This window comes from Solanum lycopersicum, chromosome 7 (genome assembly GCF_036512215.1).
Source record: "Solanum lycopersicum chromosome 7, SLM_r2.1".
Lineage (NCBI taxonomy): Eukaryota > Viridiplantae > Streptophyta > Magnoliopsida > Solanales > Solanaceae > Solanum > Solanum lycopersicum.
This window is the reverse complement of record NC_090806.1, coordinates 61111070-61118830: the sequence shown is the minus strand read 5'-3', so window position 1 is coordinate 61118830 and position 7761 is coordinate 61111070. Positions and strand designations below refer to the sequence as shown.

General features: G+C 33.8%; 1 long non-coding RNA gene across 1 annotated transcript; it reads left to right on the top strand.

Annotated features, from left to right (window-relative positions):
* Nucleotides 1–257: 257 nt before the first annotated feature.
* LOC112941842 (uncharacterized) lies at nt 258–7076 on the top strand. Its single transcript, XR_003247496.1, has 2 exons — nt 258–350; nt 6679–7076. It is a non-coding gene; the product is annotated as an uncharacterized lncRNA (long non-coding RNA).
* Nucleotides 7077–7761: the final 685 nt, after the last annotated feature.

Below are 7761 nucleotides of genomic sequence, written 5' to 3'. Positions count from 1 at the left end.
GGTGGCCATGACCAATCAAATTAAAGGTTCTTTGAATTTTCTTTCCAACGCCATCAAGATTTCTTCATTTCGAGTCTAGAGTAAAAAGATATGCCCATTTTAGTGAATCCTCCTTTCAAGGCACCTCAACAGTTTTTAAGAGGGGTAGTTAGGTCTTTTTGCACTCCTTCTAAGCCTAAGCCAAATTATTTCTACATCTAATTTAGGGTATAATTAGTGTTAAAACATTTTTTCATATTCTATAAGATTTAGAAGAACTACAGCAAGGTTCCGATAGCAGAAAACTCTAGGGTTCAAATGTTCTTCAAATTTCTATCAATTTTCACCTAGAACCTTTGTTTTTTTTCCAGGTATGTAAGACTATCAAATTGTTGAATTAGTTCGTCATGAACATCTAATTCAGTCAGAAATCATCATATCTAAAGGATCCATTCATAGTTCTTAATATTGAATTCAGTTTTTTAATAGTTGAGGTTTTGATTCTTATGTTTTGTGAATCTTATAGTCAGGAGCGGATCTACATAGATCCAATGGATGTCACATGACACTGCTTCGTCGATTTTTTTAATTATATATACATATATAATTAAAGGGAAAAAAAGAAATATTGAATATATTATATATAGTAATACTTCTTAACATAAATGTACGCTCAACTTAGCTGGTCGAGTACCTTAACTCAAAGGGGAAGGTTGTGTGTTTGAGTCTAGAGCTTGTCTTGTTTTTACACATTCTACTTATTTTTTATGTTTTCCTTTCTTTCACCTTCTTTCTGACCAATGAAACTAATTAAGAACAATTTATTAAAAATTTAATATTATTAATTTTAAAATTATTTTGAATACATTTCAAAAATAAAAACTCATGAATTTTTAAAAAAAATAATTTTCAAGATATTTCTTTTTAGAAAAGGTACAATAGCAAGCACGAATTGTATTTTATTCTTATTTTGTTCTCTCTTTTTTTTCAAAACAAATTATGATATCACATTATTTTATTTATTATTTTCCATTTTAAATGGTGACACCTCTTATAAAAAAATTTGCGTACGCTACTTCTTATAGTGTTGTTCATGCTATCACATGACATGAACCTTACTGATTCAGTAAAGATATGTTTTCAAAAGGAATTATATGAAAGTTCTCATGTACTGATTTTTGGTTCGAGAAACAAAAAGAATTTAGGAACAATTTCCCAATTCTAAACTAATTTGGGGTCCTAAGTTAACTTTAAAGTTCATCAGGGATGCTGGGGAGGGCCTTGCGCGGCGCTAGTAATGTGCCATGTCTGACTTTTGAAGTTAAGGGCCTGGCGCCCTGTGCCAGCACTACACCAAGGATTGTTAAAGCTGATTTTTTTTGTTTCATTCACTGCGTGTTCCTTTAAATTGTGGTCATGTTTTCTTCTATGTATTAGCTCCTATAATCTCTATTTACCTTTGACCATTACTGTACATCCTAGTCATATGAATTAATAAACATTTAAAACTAAATTGAGTTTAAGAGGAAAGTTCAAGAGTTTTTATGGAGTTATTATTGAGAATCCTTTTCAGCCAACAATGATCTTAAACTAATTTTCTGAAAAAGCAAGGGTAAGTTTTGAGAATGCAAATTCAAAACTAAATTGAGTTTAAGAGGAAGTTCAAGAGTTTTATGGAGTTATTATTGAGAATCCTTTTTAGCCAACAATGATCTTAAACTAATTTCCGAAAAAGCAAGGGTAAGTTTTGAGAAGAGTTTCATACATGATTGAGGAAGAATATAATAAGTATTTTTTCAAATATAACATTTTTATCTTGAGAAAAGAGAAACTTTGATTTCTAAGAAGAGTTTATGAGTTCAGGATAGTTCAGAGCAGTTAGCTCTTTTAAGAGGTTAATTTGATCAATCAACTCAAAACAAAGAAATAATATTTCTACTTGAGCATGAGTATATATATATTTCTTTAGAGTAGTATTGAGCATTAATATGGGGATGAGTTCAGACAACTCACATTCCTCATAAACCATGTAGCCAAAATGGGTATATGATCATACTTTTTAGACGATTTCTAATTGCTTTCGAGCATAACTTTAGTGGATCCACTTAGTTGAGGTGTTCTATACCTCGACAAATTATAGGACAATTCTGACATGTGCGGATGGGACATTGTATCATCACATGAATCATACTGATGATTGTCAGTTAGAGAATCTCTCAAATAAGAGCGAAGAATAATTTATTGTACTTTTATATAGATCGTTGAGTAAGTATCTTTTATTTATGAATCTTTTAACATTTCATCTCTTATTATTGTTTTGTGTTGAGTTGAGTTGAGTTGAGGTGAGTATTCTTTTAATCTTATTAGTTCAAATATCTATGCATTCATTTTTTTACATGCACATCATTTAATGTGTTGATGTCATTCGACCTACATCTTATTATAATACAAATACAAGTGTTCAAGGTAATCAACATGAGTTCCGTTGAGATCACTTGCACCCTAATTGGCTTTGTTGAGCCTCATTACTTTCCAGAGGATTTTACATTTATTTTCCTGTTATTGTGAGTTATTATGGGTATTGTCCCGATATCTATCCTGGTATTAGAGGCTTCATAGAAACTTAGAATTGATGAGTCTCTCATTATGTTTCTTTCTGTTTTGAGATCTTGAGACGATTTAGTTTAATTATGCATTAAAGTTCCTTATTTGCTTGAGTAATTCTTACGCTAAGCAGTCAGTTAGGTCAAAGGTTAGTTTGTGGATCAATGATGGTTGTCGAGTGTTGGCTACGTCCAGGGTATAGACTTGAAACGTGACAAACTTGGTACAAAAGCACAGAGTTCAAGAGTCCTAAGGTGTCTATGTCGAGTAGAGTTCTTCTTATCGATGTGAAGCGCACAACATCTATAATTGGGAGGTTACAAAGTTTAGGAACATTTCACTTTCTTCTTACTCTTTTTCGTATAATAGAGTTCAACTTTATAAAAGTTTCTTTAACTCTTGCCTGTACGTGTCTTTTTCAGACCATACCTCTACAAAAATTATTTGAGGACGTCTTTCTAGGATGAATATTAATCCTCAAGATCAAGAATCTTCTACTGTACCAGAAATGCAACCCTTCAGGGAGATATTACCAATGCGGAGTTTACGCATGCTATTTAGATGTTGACTCGGGTTGTGAAAAATCAAAATGGTCAAAAAGGAGTCTGATAATCGAATGTGGCTAATACATCCAAAATCCATAAGTTTTTTAGGATGAATCACCCAGAGTTCACATTGTCAAAGATCACTGAGGATCCGAAGAATTTTGTGAAAGAACTTCATAAAGTGTTTGAGGTCATGCGTGTTGGTGATGCAGAGCATGTAGAGGTAGCCTTATATGATCTTAAAGGTGTTGTTAAGATATAGTATGATGAATGGAATGGGGCACCAAATTTGAGTTGAGTTGTGTTTGAAGATTTTTTTCTTGAGGCAATGAGAGTTAAGGGAAGCAAAAGTAAGAGAGTTTCTTACTCTGAGTCTATGAGTGTGCAAGATTACAACTTCAAGTTCACTCAGCTATCCCGCTATGCTCCGGAGATGGTGGCTGATATGAGGAGCATGGTGAGTCTGTTTGTGTTTGGGTATCTCGATTATCGAGTAAGGAAGGTAAGGCGACTATGTTGATAGGGAAAAAGAGACATACACATGCTCATGACTCTTGTGCAACAAGTTGAGAAAAATGATTTGAGAGACATGGAAGAGTTCTGTAGTAAGAGGGCTAAGACAACAAATCATGAGTCCAGAATGTAAATTGGTCATCCTTTCAGTAATGTTCATCTAAAAATAGAATGAAAAATGTTATAGGAACAAAAAATCCCAAAATTTCAGGTTCAACCTACTTAGTCTTAGGGTAGTGTGGTACGAGGGGCTACTTGGAACCCTACATGTGCTAACTGTGATAGGAACCACCTAGGAGCGTGTCGTGATGGCTCCGGAGATTGCTTCAAGTGTGTTCAGACGTGTCACTTTATGAGAGAGTTCCCTAAGAACATGTAGGGTAATGGGGTTAATAGAGCCCAATCTTCTTCAGCAACTCAGGTAGATAGAGATACTCCGGGTTGAGCCAGTTCAGGGACAGGCAAGGAACAAACCGTTTGTGTGCTATACTATTCTCTAGATGTTTTCACGGGTATGCTTTTGATGTTTATACCTTATTTCATCCAGGTACGAGTTTGTATTTTGTGACTCCTTATGTAGACATTAGATTTGATATTTTCTCCGAATAACTTCTTGAGCCATTTAGTGTTTTCACATATAGCAAAAAGTCTATCATGATTGTACCATATTTTTCTATCACAAGGACATCAGACTAACTTAGTTGAGCTAGATATGATTGGCTTTGATGTTATTCTAGGTATGGATTGAATTCATGCTTATTATGCTACAATCGATTGTTCATGTTTCAGCTTCTGGAAGTTTTAGAGTGTATTAGTAAAACAATGTCAAAAGGTCATTTTAAGTCATACTTAAAGGCTAGAAAGTTAGTTTTGAAGGAGTGCATCTATCACTTAGTCCGAGTTAATGACTCTAGTGTTAAAACACTACCTATTTAGTTAGTTCCAGTTGTCACTAAGTTTCCAAAGGTCATCGCCATATAGAATGGCTCCAACTGAGTTAAAAGAGCAGTTGACAGGTCTTCTTAATAAGGTTTTCATCCGACCTAGTTTCTCACCTTGGGGCGCTCCAGTCTTATTTATGAGAAATAAAGTTAGTTCCTTTATGATGTGTATCAATTACCATTTGAACAAGTTCATCATAAAGAAGAAATATCCCCTTTCGAGAACTAATGACCTTTTTGACCAACTTCAGGGTGCCACTTGCTTTTCTGAGATAGATTTCATATCGAATATCATCAGTTGAAACTAAGAGAAAGTGATATTTCATAAAGAACATTCATGACCTGTTATGGTCATTATATCTTCTTCGTGATGTCTTTTTGCTTGACCTACACTCATGCAACATTCATAGATCTTATAAATAAGTTATTTAAGTTGTATCTGAATATGTTTGTTATCGTGTTTAGTGATGACATATTTATTTATTCGAGGAATGAGGAGCACCATGTTAGCCATCTCAGAATAGTTCCACAAGCTATCAAAGATCGAGAATTTAATGTCGAAATCTCTAAGTGTTAATTTTGTCTTAAATAGGTAGAGTTCTTAGGCCACATTGTGCCTGGCGAACGAATTCAAGTCGACAATCAAAAGATTGAGGCAATATAAAATTGGCCCACCCCCACCTCCCTAGTTTCTTGAGGTTGGATGACTAGTAGAGAAGGTTTGTCAAAGGGTTTTCATCTATTTCATCCCCATTAACGAAGTTGAATCAGAATACAACTAAGTTTTAATAATTTGAATCTTGTGAGAATGCTTTCAGGAATTGAAACTCGGTTAACCACTGCCCTAATGTTGACCCTACCAGATTGTACAAAGGGTTTTGTTGTTTATTGCAATGTGTTTAGAGTTGAACTTGGTGATGCATTAATGAGAGTGGTAAGGTTATAGACTATGCCTCCAGACAATTTAAGATTCACGAAAAGAACTACCCGACTCATGATCTCGAGATGACAACAATAATTTTTCTCTCAAAATATGGTGTCACTAAAGTTCAAGGCCGGCGCCCTGCGCCAGCACCTGTTGACTTCTGAAGTTCAGGGCCTAGCGCCTGCGCCAATAGTACGTAAAGGATTTTAGGTCGATTCTTTTCTTTGTTTCATCCGATGTTTGTTCTTTTAACTCGTGACCATGTTTCCCCTCTCTGTATTATCTTTTATAAGCTCCATTTACCTTTGAAAATCTCTACGTATCCTAATTCATGTCTTAATGCAAATTCAAAGCTAAATTGAGTTTAAGAGGAAAATTCAAGAGCTTTTATGAAGTTATTATTGAGAATTTTTTTAACCAAGAATGATTTTAAACTAATTCTCTGAAAAGGTAAGTATGAGTTTTCAGAAGAGTTGCATACATGATTGAGGAAGAATATTAAGGAACTATGTATTTTCAAATGTAACTTTTTTACATTGAGCAAAGAGAAACCTTGATTTCTAAAATGAGTTTATGAGTTCAGGATATTTCATAGCAATTATCTCTTTTAAGAGGTTAATTTAGTAATTACCTCAAAATAGAAAAAAGAGTATTTATACTTGAGCATGCGTGTATACATTTATTAGGAGTAGTACTGAGCATCTATATGGGGATGAGTTCATACAACACAAATTTTTTTTTAATTGTGTAGCCAACATTGATACAGAATCGTGCTCTTTAGACGACTCCTTATTCATTTCGAGCATAATTTTAGTGAATCCACTAAGTTGAGGTGTTTAATTGCCCGACAAGGTATATGACAATTCTGACTGCGTGTGCAAGACAATGTATATCATCATATAGATCATAGTGATGGTTGTCGGTTAGAGAATTCCCCAAAAGAGTAAAGAATAATTTATTATATTTTATATACATCCTTGAGTTAGTATCTTTTATTTATGATAACTTTAAATAATTCATCTTTTATTATTGCTTTGTATTGAGTTGAATTGAGATGAGGTGAGTATTTTTCCGGTCTTATCAATTCACTTCATTCAGTTTTTTTTTTTATGTACTCATACATTCAATGTACTGATGTCATTCAACAAACATCTTAAATATTATGATGCAGGTACAAGTGTTCAGGGTCATCAACATGTGCTTCTTTGAGATTACTTGCATTTCCAGTTAGCTTTGATTAGCCTCCTTTCTTTTCAGAGGATTTCATATTTATTTTCCTGTTATTGTTGAGTTGTCGTGGATTTTTTTCCGACATGTATCCTAGTATTAGAGGCTTCATAGACAACTAGAGTTGATGAGTCTCTAGTGTATTCCTCTTTTTTTAGATCTTGAGACTAGTGAGCTTAGTTATGCATTTAAAGTTCCCTATTCCCTTGAGTAAGTCTTCCTCTAAGTAGTCAGTCATGCAGAGGATTTACTTTGGGACCAACGATGGTTCTCGAATATCGATCATGTCAGCATGTAGACTCTCGACATAACATATTTATCTTATGTGTTGAATTCCTTTTATTTTTTTCTGTGCATTTACTTTATCAAATTTTGACATCCAAAGACTTAAGGATAGATGCATGATAGTGGAAGTGATATCATGCAACATTGTCTCATTTGATATTCTTACATATAGATATAAATTAATGACATGAGTAAATGAAGTTGGCTTTGTGGATCGTGGTTTGAGAACCATTTTGTTTACGTTAGGTTGCATGTTTTGAAGCCTATCACCTACACATTTTATGCATTTTTTAAAAAAAATTATCTGCTCAAAATGAAAATGAAGAAACCTAAACTTGAACTCAAGTCACGCATCGATGTTCACGGGCTTAAGAGGGCACCCCTGACCAGAGGCCTCACATGCTATTATATGGTGCACATGCACCCGTTAACTTTTAAAAAAATCACACACATATATATATATCAATGTTCACGGGCTTAAGGGGCACCCCTAACCAGAGGCCCCACATGCTATAGTGGGGTGTAGATACACCCGTCAACTTCTAAAAATATCACGAATATATATATATATATATATATATATATATATATATATATATATATATATATATATATATATATCAAAATTTGATAAATTTAATAGTGCCCCATAAAAAGTATTAGTGCTTTGTACTAATGATATAAGCTAATAGATCCACTCTTTCCAATCTCGCTTGCCACTCTCCCTCTCCACTTTTACTTT